The sequence below is a fragment of the Camellia sinensis genome, chromosome 15 (assembly GCF_055761805.1).
Source record: "Camellia sinensis isolate YWXY chromosome 15, ASM5576180v1, whole genome shotgun sequence".
NCBI lineage: Eukaryota > Viridiplantae > Streptophyta > Magnoliopsida > Ericales > Theaceae > Camellia > Camellia sinensis.
Window position 1 is genome coordinate 135,164,716 of NC_138975.1, and position 15,208 is coordinate 135,179,923.

The following is a 15,208-nucleotide window of genomic DNA, read 5'->3' on the forward strand; positions in this document are numbered from 1 at the left end:
AAATGGTTTCTGTATGTCATTTTCACTATATGTTGATAATGGGTTTGTTCATATTGTTTTTGTTTCCAGACTCTGCATAGGTTTGGATGTGTAATATTAGGAGGCTTAGCAGCCAAGCACCTGGTGTTTGGATACTCTGAAGGACTTCATACTGATGTGGAAAAGGTAAGAACATGTTTTCTATGAAATATTCGCTTTCCCTGAATTGATTAGGATTACTAACTGGCAGTTTATCAATTATGAAACAATTGAATAGAGTACTTAAATGGTTGGGTTTTCACATAGAGCGAAGCTGATTCTCAAGTAAAACGGGTTGCTGTAAATACTCTCTTAATATGAGTTCGTCACCAAGAAGCTCAATCCAGAGAACACATTACGTTATGATTCTGCCAAAACTATTTTCAATGTTTTGTCTAGAATTTTGTTAACAATATCAAAGAAAAATCTTTCAAAAAACCTTCGAGTCAGAGTTGAAAACTTGCACCAGATTGTGTAAATTTTATGAAGCCTAAAAAGATTACTAATGCAATTCAATTTCCTTCCAACGTATTTTGAGACTAGGAACTACATACATCCATTTAAATTCATTAAAAAAAAAAAAAAATCCAACTTAAATCAACTTAGTTGAAAAAGGGCATTCGAGGGGCGAAAATGGAGTTTCTGATCTCCAATATCGAAGTGTTTACTTGGATGTCGTATGATATGCCAAGCATTGATCTGAACTTCATTCGCCACCAACTAAATGTCAACCCTCCACTGCCAGACCAGTTATACAGCGAACTCGAGATCGACACTGTATCATGCCGAGATAGTAACTGAAGAAATGAGAAACCTACTAGAAGCAGGGGCAATCAGGGAGGTCCATTACTGTAGGTGAATCTCCAATATAGTGGTGGTACCCAAAAAGAATGGCAAGTGGCGCGTTTGCATTGATTGCAAAACGGTCAACAAGGTGTGCCCAAAAGACAGCTTTCCTCTATCAAGGATTGATCAGCTGGTGGATCTAACTACAGGTCATAATCGACTTAGCTTTCTTGATGCTTATCATGCATATCATCAGATCGCTATGTATGAATCGGATCAGGAGATCACATCCTTCACAACTCCAAAGGAGCTGTACTGTTACAAGGTCATGCCCTTTGGCCTAAAAAATGTAGGGGTAACATTTCAGTGAATGGTCACTAAGATATTCGTGCCATTGTTAGGTAGAACAATAGAGGCTTACATTGAGGACATAGTGGTCAAAAGTAAGAATAAGTCAGACCATCTCAGAGACCTAGTTGAGATGTTTCAAATTTTGAAGACACACAAGCTACGGCTAAACACTTCCAAGTGCAAGTTTGGAGTGAGATCAGGCACATTTTTGGCATCTTAATAACCAATCGTGGTATAGAAGCAGATCCTTTCCAAATCAAGGCCATTCAAGACCTCAAAAGGCCCAACACGATTAAAGAGCTATAGTACTTGACAGGTTTAGCTGCTACGCTGAACTGATTCATAAGCCGGTTGTTAGACAGATGTTGACTATTCTTCCAGGCACTTAAGGCAAAATTTGAATGGGATGAAGAATGTGACCGAACTCTAGAAAGCTTGAAGGAGTACTTGTCCTCTCCGCCATTATTAGTGACCCTAGTGCCTGGAGAAGAACTTTACTTATACTTAGCGGTTTCTTAGCATGCAGCCAGCGTGGTGTTAGCATGCGCAGAAGGAATACAACACTTGCCCATATTTTATGTGAGCAAGACAATGCTGGGCGCCTAAATGCGATACTTGCCCTTAGATAAGTTTGCCTTAGCTCTAATAATGGCTTCAAGGAAGTTGCCACACTATTTCTATGCACACACTGTGGCCGTACTGACTGCATTCCCTCTAAAAGCCTTATTTCAGAGAGTAGACTTCTTTGGAAGGATATTAAAGTGGGCGAAAGAGTTGGGATAATTCGATATCAAGTTCCAACTAAGAACAACGATAAAGGCCCAAGCATTAGTAGACTTTGTGGTAGAGTTTTCTCTAAGAAGTCATTATGTTTGCCCAGTTGACTTGAATGAGGAAACCGAACAAAGCGGGGGGAGAGCGGGGGGAGTGCCAGGGGAATAGCGTAGCCTTCTACTACCCAACAGCAAGCGGGGGAAACTGAGCAATGTGCTATTGAGCCTAGCAGTGGTTGCACTGCCCACTATCATTGCTAGAAGGGGATGAATCAAGCCACGCAACTATAGGCTTGGTTTGCGATGACGTGCCTGAAAGGGAAATGGTAGGGCAACCAAGTAAAGAAATTAATGATCAAACGACAGACAAGAAATAGCTGAAGTGCCAGACACCAAAACATCTTCATACCCATCCACTTACTGGAAGTTGTTTATAGGAGAGATGTGAAAGCTTTTCATGGATGGAGCTTCCAATAGACATGGAAGGAGCTTCCAATAGACATGGAACTGGACTTGGGATAATCCACATATCGCCAGATAACCTAACCATTGAACAGGCGATCAGACTTGGGTTTTTAGCGTCCAATAATAAATCAGAGTACGAAGCACTTTTAGCCGGTCTAAAATTTGCCTTCGGAATGAAGGCTATCGGGCTAATGGTGTATAGCGACTCCTAATTGGTGGTTAACCATATATCTACAAGTATGAAGCGAAGGACAACAGAATGACCAAGTATCAGGAGTTGATCAGAACAAAGATTAAAAAATTTGAAGTCGTTAGGATAAATCTACGGAGATGAGAATAGCAAGGCGGATGAATTAGCCGGTTCCGTGTCGATGGTAGACACTTCTATGCCAGACCCTTTGCTAATTGACTTCTTGCCAAGGCCAAGCATTGAGAAACTTGAAGCGGTAGAAGTATTGTGTGCTTAGCTAGGTCCCTTTTGAATGGACCTCATTATTACATTCTTGAAGGATAGGATTTTGCCAGAGGACAAAAAAGAGGCGAACAAAATTCGAGCGAAGTCAACGGTTTTGGCTTTCCCCGTCGCTAGCGTTGTACAAGAAGTCCTTTATTGGACCATACTTAAAGTGTGTCCACCCCAACAAGGTTGATGTCTTCGTATTTGAAATACATGAGGGAATTTGTGAAAGTCACCAAAGAGGGAGATCTTTGGCGTACAGAGCTATCTCGCAAGGATATTAGTGGCCATATATACAGGTAGATGTAGAGAAGTATGTTAGGAAATGCAAAAAATGCCAAATGTTTGCGCATCAAATCCATCAACTAGCTAGAGAGCTCTTACCATGACCAACTCTTGGCCTTTTGCAATGTGGGGTTTAGACATAATTGGACCACTCTCAACCACACCGGGTAACAGGAAGTTCTTCATTGCGGAGACAGACTACTTTACAAAATGGGTGAAGGCAGAGGCACTAGCCTCCATCAAAGAAAAAGACATTAAAAAGTTTGTCTGGCAGAACATCATAACCCGGTTTGGAATTCCTAAGGCTTTGATATTTGACAACGGCACTCAATTCGATAGAAGAATCTTCATGGGCTTTTGTGAAGAGCACAAGATAGAGTTCTACAACTCTACGTCGGCATACCCTCAAGCCAACGGTTAGGCTGAAGCATCAAACAAGGTGATCCTGGATGGCTTGAAGAAGAGATTGGAAAAGGCAAAAGGAAAGTGGATAGAAGAACTCCTCCATGTCTTATGGGCCTACCGAATTACACCAAGGCGGTCAATCAGGAAAACACGATTCTCCTTGGCTTACGATATGGAAGTAGTCATCCCCTTGGAAGTCGGCCTTCCCACTATTAGGAGCGAGAATTATAGCCTAGACTTGAATGGAAAGGCAATAACCTTTGGAGCTAGATCTTGCCGAAGAATGGAGAGAGAAGACACTGATCCACATCGTCTCATATTTGCAAGAGTTGTCTAGGAAGTAGAACAAGACAGTACATCCAAGTCTATTCAAAATTGGAGATTGGGTGCTACACAAAGTCATGAGAATAGTTTGGTGCCTGATGATGGCAAATTAGGACCTAACTAGGAGGGACCATACAAGGTGGTGAGGTTAGTAGAAAAGGGAGCTTACCACTTGGAAGATGTTGATGGCCAAGCTATTCCAAGACCATAGAATACGGCCAATCTCAAGTTATTTTATTTTTAGCTTCAGCACTTGTAATTTTTCTATCTTTTTGCTTGATATTAATAAAATAAGTAGACAACTTTTTTTGAAGTTTTTCGATACTTGTTTTTATTCGGTCTAGATCTCGAAAATCTTTGCACAGCTAGTGAACTTGGCAAAGTAGATTGGCAGGTTTGACTAACGCATTTGGAAGTCTTTGACTGAGATGGTTATCTCAGCCAAAGTAGGTTAGCAGATTTGACCAACACATTTGGAAGTCTTTGACTGAGATGGTTATCTCGACCAAAGAAGGTTGACAGGTTTGACCAACACTTTTAGAAATCTTTGATCAAGATGGTTATCTTAGCCAAAGAAGGTTGTCAGATTTGACCAAAGCTTTTGGAAATCTTTGACCTAGATGGTTGTGTCGACCAAAGTAGGTTAGTTGGTTTGACTAGCTTTTTTGGAGACTTAGACTGAGTTTGTAGCTCGGCAAAACCATGTATACAAACTTGAATGAAATATCAAAAAACACTTGGCGTGTGAAAAGTTTTTTCATTGATGTCCAAAGCGATTACAAGAGGGGGGGCTAGTAGCCCGGTTACATTGCAAAACAAAAAGAAAAAAAAAAAATACAAACAAGAACAAAAGCAAAAGCAAAAGGAAGTTGTATCACGGTCACAGAAAGAGGCCATCTAGTTTGGCTTCGGCACCAACGCCGACTTCACTTTCAGCCAGCACGGTTCTAGCACCAGCTTCAATGGTTACATTGGTGATGCCTTCTTTGATGGTAATGCTTAACTGGGTCTGGTCGGGCACCTCTGGCCGAGCTGGCAGAGTCGGTTGGTGAATGGGATCAGCAGTTGCCAATGAAAGAGCAGTGTTCGGTGCCGGGCTGTCTTCCTCCACTTTAAGGAACTTCTGTTGCACGGCGTTGGCATACACTACCATGTAACTTGGGATAAAGTGGAGAGGAGGATTGAGGAAGACCTTAGAGTTAGAAGCCTGGCTGAGCTTCTCTGCAGCTGCTTTCCAGCTACACTTGAAGAAGATATCCTTGGCGGCCTTGCATTGTTAGACGTAGGCTTGCTCGCCTTTGGCGTAGCCCCGGTCCTTGGCGTCCTCCATCTTCTTCTTGAAAGCCTTTATTTTGGCGACTTTGGCTTTCTTGAGCTTTGATAGCTCATGCAGATACCGGTTCTTCTTCTCGACCAGGGCTTTCTGTTTGTCCTCTCCAGCTGTTTGAACCTGCTTAACCAGCTGATCCCAGTCGGTGCTGATCTCGGCCAGCTTCGCCTTCAACTCCTTTAGTTCGGCCTCATTGTCCGCAATCGCCACCCTAATAGCGTTCCTCAAGTCTAGCACACGTTGATGTGCCACTTGATTCTTTTGCATGGCTTGCAAAACACACTGGATGTTAGCATAACCAAGCAAACAGATGCAAAGAAAGTAGATGAAGACTTGTCACTTACTAGCACCAACGATTTGGTAGCCGACCAGATGACCTTCAGCTCGGTTAATTGCTCGTGCCTTTCCATGTTGGCAGAAAGGTAGAGGCTTTTAGCTAGGTTGAAGGCCAGTTAATGATCCTTCTCGGTATAGACCGAGTTTGATGTGGTCACAACACGACCCTTGTAAGTTAAGGCTGGTGCCCACACCGGGAGAGTAGAAGGGGTAGCTCGGTCAGTTCGGCTTCCCCTCGTGATGCCTCCGTATCAAACAGCTCGGCACCCAGTTGCTCGATTTCTTCTTCATACACAAGACGTCGTTGCTCAGCGAACGCAGTTCAGGCCCTCTTGCTGGGTTGAAATGAAGAAGCCCTAGTCGTGGGCAGGGCAACAACTATTTCAATCGTTTATTCGGCCTAACGTGGTTTGGTTTGGGCGTCGGTAGGTGCTGTGGAAGTTTGTTTGGTGATGAGGGCTCGGACTGCTCTTCTCTTGGCCATCTTTTGCTCTTCGGTTAGGGGGATGGGGTTGATTTGATGCAGAGAGGGATTAGGCTCTGGAGAAGGCTCAAGGAGAAAGTCTGTAAACTTTGCTTTTTCGCTTGCCGCTATATCAGTAAGTCAGCTCAAAATTCAACAGCTCGGTCTAGTCCTGCTATTAGTATCTCAGCCCAACGCAGAGAGCGTCTTGGTTGGCATATGCATAGTTCTTTTTTAAACGGTTAAAATCTACAAAAATAACAACGGTTAGCACGATAGTCATCAAAACAGCTAAAGAAAATAGAACCAAGCTACTCATACCGACTGTTCTTTTATTCCGGTTGATGTCGTAGCCCGACACTAGAGCATTTTGGTCTTCATAATTGCTAGAGACAAAGAAAATCGTCATCGTGTAACTCATTGTCTGGTGTTCTCTTGACGATTTTCTCTCGGCCTTTCTTTACTTTCAGGTAATAGCACCAACCGTCGTCACACTAGCCGAGAGAATATTGGTGGAATATCTTGGCCAGTCCTAAGTTGAACCGAGATGACGGTTAAGCTCGGCTATACCGTTTATGATCCTATAGGTGTTGGTAGAGAGCTGTGTTAAACAAAACCCTGTTTGCCTCAAGAATTCGTAGATAAAGGGTTGGACCGGGAAACGGAGTCCACCCTCTGCTATTAATAGCACGGTGAAGGGATAGAATCCAGTTTTGCCCCAGGGTATGGTGTCTTGCTTGACCAGTGTAAAGTGCACATCATCTGGAATATTGTACTCAGCGAAATTTGGCTATTGCGCCAGGCGAGCTAACAAGGAAACGATATTTGCCCATGTGAGTTGGTCTTAAGGTGATCAATTAAAGAAGTTGCTCGGCTTCCTAGTGCGGCGTTGATTTGGTTGCTCAGTTGAGCAGGGCCTCTAAGGAGCAAAGTGAAAGGTGTGCCTGGCCAACCTAGCGAAGTCTGCAAGGTTGAAAATAAATGGTGTTATGCTCAAGTGTTGACCGAGCTAAAACGATAGTGTAAACTAATTATAGAATGGTTTGCTCGGTCAGAAAAGTGTGTGCATATTATTCTTAGCTTGGTCATTAAGTTGGAGGTTATAATCCGACCTCACACATGAGCAAGACAGTAGCCCGGTCTGAGACTAGAGCAAGGTTTTAGATCGGCCATGAAAACGGGCATGGTTTTAGTCTGGTTTCAGCTAGGGGCAAGGTTTTATCCCAGTTCGGATTGCAAATAGGGTTCTTTGTTTGGTGGGTTTCCCTAGAGGTTTTACAAATAGGTTGCTAGCTCAGTTTCAGCGTGATTTTGGATCAAAATCACTGTTTTTGGCTGGTTTTTCTCAAGTTTGGTGTTCGTCCCAAAAGATGAAGTTTTATAGGGCATTTGAAGTCCAAATTCACTTATGGGCATAATTTTGAGCAGATTTTAGTGAATGCGAATGCGTTAGTGCTGTCTGGGCATGGATAAATGAACAAAAACACAAAAAAGGCCTAAAACGTGAAGAATGGGATTTAAAGGAAAATACTAGAAAGGTGTGGAAAACTTACGAATTCAGGCATGAAAATGAGTTCCAACTTGAATGAGAAGCTCTAGTCATAGCAACAGATCAATTGCAGCGAGAAATATGCTTCAATTTGGAGATGGTGTGACAGAATCCAAAGAGTTACATCTCTGGTTTTAAGGTTTGAAATGAAGAAGATGAATAGTGGAATGCTAAAGGTTATGCATATGTTATATATGCAATGGAGGCAAAAAGGCGCAATGATTCGAATTTTGGGAGAAAGTGTGCGACGATTGTGACAGAGATACAGGCACAATAGGGGCAAGCCACGTGTCCCAGAAAGGACATCGTGTCAAAGTAGTTGATGGACGTGCTGTACGATTGACAAGACTTCTTGGAACTGAGCAGGTTGAGCGACTGAGCAACTTTTATGGCTCGGCAGGATTGAGTATTTTAGCTTGGCTGAGGAGAGTAATCCCAATCATGCGCGACACATGGAATTGAGGGGCAATTAAGAGGGTAATTTGTGTAATCAAATTGGGTCGAGCTAATGGGAAGAGGCTTCAAGGTTTGGGCTTGCGTTGTGGGCTGAGCTACGTCTTGGAGATGGTTTGGTACTGGGCAAAGCAATGGTTAGGCCGGTCAAAAGTGCTTGACCGCGCCACCAGATGTCTATATCCTTGGACGTTGCCACCTTCAAATGACGATTAATGCTTTGACCGAGCTACGAGAAAAGGCAGTCAAACGGATCAAGATGGAAGTAGCACAGGCCATTGAACTGAGTAGCGACAGCATGGGGGTGTGTCATTCAAACAATGCATGGCGCTGGATGTAACCCGGTTAAATCAAGAATGGATGTATCAAAGGTAGTCCGGTTGTACGACGACAGCCGAACAAAGAGTTTAGCCATCTCACTTGGCTTGCAGTGAGGAGGGTGTTAAAGGATAAACATTATCCTTTAAGAATGTGATTCTTAGGAGGACTTTGCTAAGGAGAGTCTAAGTCCTACTGGGATTGAGCCAAGCAGAACCTACAAAAGCTCATGTCAAACCCTATTATCAGGTATTGCAATTCATACTCTCAAATTCACAGAACTTTTGTATCCTTAGTCTACTTGTTGACTTAGGCATCAGAGGGGTTTCCGGCAAACACCTGTCAGCTAGTTTACGTTTGTGTTTTCAAGTGATATGACGATGTTTGGAAGAGAGTAAGCTTGATTAACAGGATTATATGAGTGAAGATTATTTTTTGCTCATACAATATCCAAGAACAATTTGGTGCAATCTTGATGCCATGGAAGAGCATTTTGTTCCAATCTAGTGTGATTCTAAGCACATCTTGACGTCCAACTACTCTATGAATTATATATACCCAATTTTATCATAATCAAATTCAACTTGATCCTAAGCGCATTTTTTTTTATCATATATATTTATATATATAATACATATCATTTAATTTTTTTAACATTGTAAAATTAAAATCTAAAATATTACACTTAATATTCATTTTCATTAATTTATTTTCATCTTACATCTTTTAACTTTATTAATTATAAATTATTATTCATAATATATTATATTATATTATATATATATTGTTTATTAATATTAATATTTTTTTAAGGTATAAAATTAAGGATAAATTACCCGTAAGTCTTAATAGTTAGATTTAATTCTCATTAAGTCGTATCAATTCATCTTTGAAAGTTGGTCATAACATAATCATTCGCTAAAAACTAATGACTTTTTGTGACTTTTTTAAAAATCTGTTGCTAAAAATTAATAATTGGCGACGTTTTTTTTGAACATGTTGCTAAAAATTGACATTTCGCTATGCTTTTTTGAATTTGTCACTAAGAATTGACAACTAGCGATGTTTTTTTGAATCTATTGCTAAAAACTGTTAACGATTTTTTAAACTATCGTATAAAAACTAACAATTAGTGACTTCTTTGTATTTAAGAAAATGTCATTAATTATGACAGGATCTATTGGAACATTCACGTAAGTCTCCTAAAATTAACCCATCTCTTGCCTCGTCCTGCCCCCAATATGATATAAGGTGTGGGACTATAAACCCATCCCAAACTCGACCCATGGCCGCCCTGACTCTCGAATTAGTCAATCCATTGAGTTGAATACTGAGTTACTAAAAAAAAGACATAGTTAAATGTTATATTTTAGTTGAACCCAACACCTTTCGTAATGATAGATTTGATAGCCAAATAACTAGCTTACAACTCCTTACTTGGGTAGATATATATTTATATGTTCGTATGGTAAAAATTAAGACGAAAATTCAAGAAAGTAAAGCTTTTGAAATTCAAAAAAATGCGACAAAGATATCAAAGAGGTAGAAAGATTAATAAACAGAAAATTGTATTACCATGAAAAATAGAGTTTCGTGATTTTAATTTATGCAAAAGCCTAGTTCATCTTTTTAATTGTTTACAACTTGTGTTTTGTTTTAACTTAATACAATCTTACCTTCATGTCGTAGTCACATTCTTATTACATGACTAGATTCTGTTAAAGATTTTAACAATCGAGTAACAGAAAGAGGACATTGACACTTATATAGAGACCAAAGTGAGATTTGACTAAAAGTACAGGGGGTTAATTGCCACAATTTCATGTGTAGAGACCAAAATGGGATTTGACCAAAATTGCAAGGGATTGACTGTCATAACTTCATGTGTAGGGGCTAAAGTGAGATTTGGTGCAAAATGTAGAGGTGCAAAGTATAATTTACCCTTTTATTTCTTCTTCTTCTTCTTCTTCTTTGCTGCTTCTTCGACTTGCTCTTTTTTTTTTTTTTTCTTCTTCTCATTCTTGCTGGGCTGGTTGGCTGGCTAACTCTTCTTCTTCTTTTTGTTTATTTACAATGTAGTGTGTCGAGCTTTTTTTTTTTTTTTTTGCTTCTCTTACATGCTTGTCCTTTTTTTTTTGTGTGGCAATTATGTCTCTGTTTTGAGTCTGTCTTTATTAGGGAAAAAAAAGTTACAAATAATTAATTCATCATGCCTTACATTACACTGAAATTATTTTTCATTTAAAAAATTTGTTTTTGTAGAAAATGACATCTAAAAGTAATAGAAAAAATTTGGTGTGGGAACATGCACATTTGGTAGAGCCCATTAACTTAAACAAGTTTGAATGTAATTTTTGTGGCAAAGTATCAAATGAAGGTGTTTATCGGATGAAACAACACCTTGTGGGAGGTTATAGGAATGTTATTGCTTGCCCGAAGTGTCTACCTCATGTAAAAGAAATTAAAGAGTATATGTCAAAAAAGAATACGCAAAAAGAAGAAATAAACATGTTGCCTGATTTCGATGACATGGACATGGACATGGAATACGAAGATGAAGATGGTGTTGTTGAGATAAATGTCAATCAACGCCGTAAGTTGACCAATAGCATCCAAGATCCATCCAAATTCAAATAAAAAATGCCGAAGAGAAAAGGGCCTATGAATGTTTACTTCACACCCAATTCTGAATCAGTGGTAAAAAATTGAAGAGACCAAGCAAAAAGGATGCAAACACAAATTGAGGAGAATGACCCTTACAAAAAAGAAATGAGAACTCGAGCAATGCAAAGATTTGCAAGGTGGATGTATGATGCTAGTATCCCTTTTAATGTTGTAAATTATGAGAGTTTTGGACCGATGATTGAAGCCACTGGACAATATGGTCCTAGTATGAAGCCACCAACTTACCATGAAGTGCAGGTTACCCAACTCAAAAAAGTGGTGAAACATATTGAAGGTTTGATGAAGAATCATAAAGAGGACTGTGCAAAATATGGGCGTTCCGTAATGGCTGATGGCTAGACTGACAAAAGAGAGAGGACATTGATTAACTTTTTAGTGAATTGTTCAAGAGGAACCATGTTTGTTGAGTTAGTTGATGCTTCTAGCTATTCAAAGGATAAGAATAAGCTATTTAAATTACTAGACAAGTTTGTGGAGAGAGTTGGAAAAGAGAATGCGGTGCAAGTTATCACAGATAGTGCTGCAGCTAATGTGTTGGCGGAGAAGAATCTTTCCTCCTTCCTTGCTTCAAAATTGTTTGCTCATAATTTGTAGTTAAAATTTCATAACTTTTTCAAATAATTCTATCACATTATAGGGAGATTTTTGGAAGCCAAGTATGAACACTTGTACAGGACATCATGTGCTGCTTATTGCTTGGACTTGATGTTATAAGGCATTTTCAAGATACCCCGATTGAAAAAGACATTTGAAAAAAGTATTGCAATACATGACTACATTTACAACCGCCCTACTTTGCTAAACATGATGACGCGCTATAAAAATCTCAAGAATTTGATCAAGCCTGCAAAAACTAGATTTGTAACTGCCTTTCTGACTTTGTCTAGCATGCATTAACAAAAAAACAATTTAAGAAAGATGGTCACCTGCGGAGATTGGACCGCATGCAAATGGGCAAAGGAGCCACAGGGTAAAAGAATGGCACAAAATTTATTTATGCCTTCATTTTGGAACAACGTTGTGTTTTCCCTGAAGGTCTTGGATCCTCTCGTCAAAGTGCTTAGATTGGTTGATACTGAGAAGAAACCTCCAATGGGATACATTTATTATGAGGCAATAGATAGGGCAAAAGAATGCATTGCAAGTTTGTTTGACCATAAGAAGAGAAATATAAGGAAATCTTCGAAATCATTGACCAAAAGTGAGATGTCCACTTACATCGGCCTTTACATGTAGCTGCGTACTTTCTTAACCCAGAATTCTTTTATTCAAAAGCGGTACAGGTGCAAAAAGATCATGAAGTGATGAATGGATTTTTTGAATGCATGCAAAGGTTAGTCACAGATGTCACCGTTCAAGATTTGATCACTAGCGAGATGAGTATTTATACAAAGGCTGAGAGCCTTTTTGGCAAGCCTGTTGCGATTAGGTAAAGAAATACAAGGGCATTAAGTAATATATTATAGACTCAAAGAGTTTATTTTTAGTAATATTTTTAGTCAAACTCAATACTTGGTAACAATTATTTCTAACTAGTGATTATTATAACTGTTATGGTTTTAAAGCCCCAAACTTGCAAACTTTTGCCATAAAAGTCTTTAGCCTAACATGTAGTTCATTGAATTGTGAAGAAAATTAGATTCTAACTAATTTTTGGTGAACTCAAATGTTTTTTTATTCTCATTATTATATAGAATTTAATATCTTGCTACTACTTGTAGCTTCTTCATAGCAAGAAAAGAAATAGATTGGAACAAAATCTCAATGATTTGGTGTTTGTCAAATATCATAGAACATTGAGATCTAGATATGACATGCGCAATATTCTTGATCCCATATCTTTGCAAAATATTGATGAAAGCAATGAGTAGTTGCTTGGGAGGGTGGATAGCGAATCAGATGAAGATAATGAACCTGTGCTTGATGATAATGATGGCTTGACGTGGGCCACTATTGTGAGAGCTTCTAGAGTAGAAGAAAGTAGTCATGCAACTAGAGCAACAAGTTCATGCTCAAAAGCACAACCAAGGATATGTAAATCATCAAGATTAACTCCACTTCAATTAATAGATGAGGAGTTGGCAGGCCCAAATGACACAGAGGAGGAAGAAGTTGTTGGGAGATATAAATAAACTGATGGAGAAGAAAATGATGGTTTGCTTGCCAATGATGTTGAGGATGACGATTGACTGACCTAACTTTCTAGTGTTCATGCTTCCCCTCCCCTCCCTTTTGAATGTGGATTATTTTATCTTTGAAAATTAGAATGCTATGTAATATGTACATTCATGGCTATGAGAATTAATCTATAATTTGCCTTAGTTACATTCTTTTTTTTTTTTTTTTTAAGTTTTAAATTGTCTTAGTACTATGAATTATTAATCTATGTTAATTTATCTATTTTTTACTAGGACAATGTGCGTTGCTTCAATAAAGCCCACACATCACCTTGTGCCTAGGCCCCAAGAGACTTCGACACCTTGATGCGCCTTGAGCCTTTAAAAACACTGCTCAATACTAGCAAGAGATAAACTTCGCAACCCAGAGAACTAGATAACAGAGCTTCCAGAGAACCAGGGAGAGACAATCCACATAACCAGCCAAGATGAACCAGAGACGCACCAAAGAGCTTCGTGAGTTAATGGTTGCAAGTTGAATCGAGATGGGTCGCGAACTCAGATGATGATGAACTAGATGAGTCGACTTCGAGTCGACTTTGAATCAGACAAAAGAACCAAACGCAGAAAGGAACAAAGAACTTCTTTGAATTAGAGAGCAAAACCAAAGAGAGATTCGTGCTGACTTCTAGGGTTTCGAACCATGCTCTGATACCATGTAAGATTTTTGAATGTTTCTGTATATTCAGTTGTCAATGTAATAGAAGGATACATCTCATTATATAATAATCCTAACCATAAGAATAAAAAGGAGAGAATATTTAAAATCCCGCACAATCTCTCAACATATATACAAAATATATACTACCATATATAGAGATACACTAATATTCTAATAATAGCTCCATTGAGGTCATATTAAGGAAGGCTCAACAACAATGGTAATGCTTATGATATGATTAGGCTAGTATTTATACATTAAATTTGGTAGCTAAAGCAACCCAAAAATAAATATGAATTTTTTGTTTTGACGGGAAGGTGGCTCAAATCTACAGGCTGCAATCTTCTTAATTCAACCTGTGGAATTATAACCAACAATTCTACCATTCCTTAAAATCCAGCGCATTCGCTCGAACATATCAGCATCTACGCAGCCCAAACCAGGGGAAAATAAAGTATCAGCTCAATAAGAGATCACCACATATATAATAATTTGTAGATTTTTTTTTTTATTTTTAAAAACCAAAAATAGATGGAAGGGGAAAATCAGATTTATCTTTTTACTAAAAAAAGATACGATTAGGCTAGTATGTATGCATTCCCAATCAGCTCAAACAATTAAACCCCCCAAAAAAGGCCAACAAATTAGATAAAAAAATCACAGAAAATTATAGAGAGGGCAAAAAAAAAAAAAAAAAAGAAAGGCAAGAGAATTATGAAATCACCAACCTCAAAGGCAAGATATTCAAGGACAAAAGATAGATTGACCGAAGACCCAAAGCCACCTCACTAAGAATCGTAGCCTTGCTTTAGGCATTGAGCAACTCAGCCAATAGGAATTACATAACAATTTAATGAGATTTGATCAATAATTTGATTTTATGGTGTTATTTGAAGCTGCAATCTTCTCAAAAGAAAAAATTAATAAAACAAAACCCAATTGCAACTGATTATTAGACGAAGAGAGAAAAATTAAAGTACAAAACACACACTTAAGCACTTCATCCAGTTCTTTCCCAGACAGCCCATTTGACCTTGCTCTTATACATGCCATTATTATACATGCCGTTATCAATACGAGTATATTCGTACAGGGGGCATCATTCACTGGGTAAACTTACAACATGACCATTACAAATATCCAATAACTTCATTCACAGGGTACACTTAAAGTAATTCTCCATCATGGCATACCATGATATTGTCTTTTTCATTCCAGTTCTTATTAGTCGTAAATTCTTCAGGTTTATACACTACACAACTGAAGTTGAAATCTTGTCATCCAAGGTGCCACTCCTTTTACCAAAATTTTGTTATTATTTAAGGCTTAATATATGTATATATATAAAATAAAATAAATAAATAAAAAAAAA

At 38.8% G+C, this 15,208-nt stretch overlaps 1 long non-coding RNA gene across 3 annotated transcripts in view; it reads left to right on the forward strand.

The window, feature by feature from the left end:
* LOC114298487 (uncharacterized) overlaps positions 1-15,208 on the forward strand; it is a 28,820-nt gene extending 13,612 nt beyond the window's left edge. Inside the window, exons 4-5 of one of the 3 annotated variants that reach the window (XR_014357378.1) lie at positions 70-165; positions 15,080-15,208. This is a non-coding gene — a long non-coding RNA (uncharacterized LOC114298487). Of the gene's footprint in view, positions 1-69; positions 166-10,143; positions 10,410-12,273; positions 12,479-15,079 lie in introns of those variants that run through there. The other 2 variants (XR_003641924.2, XR_003641922.2) reach the window with 2 other exon arrangements.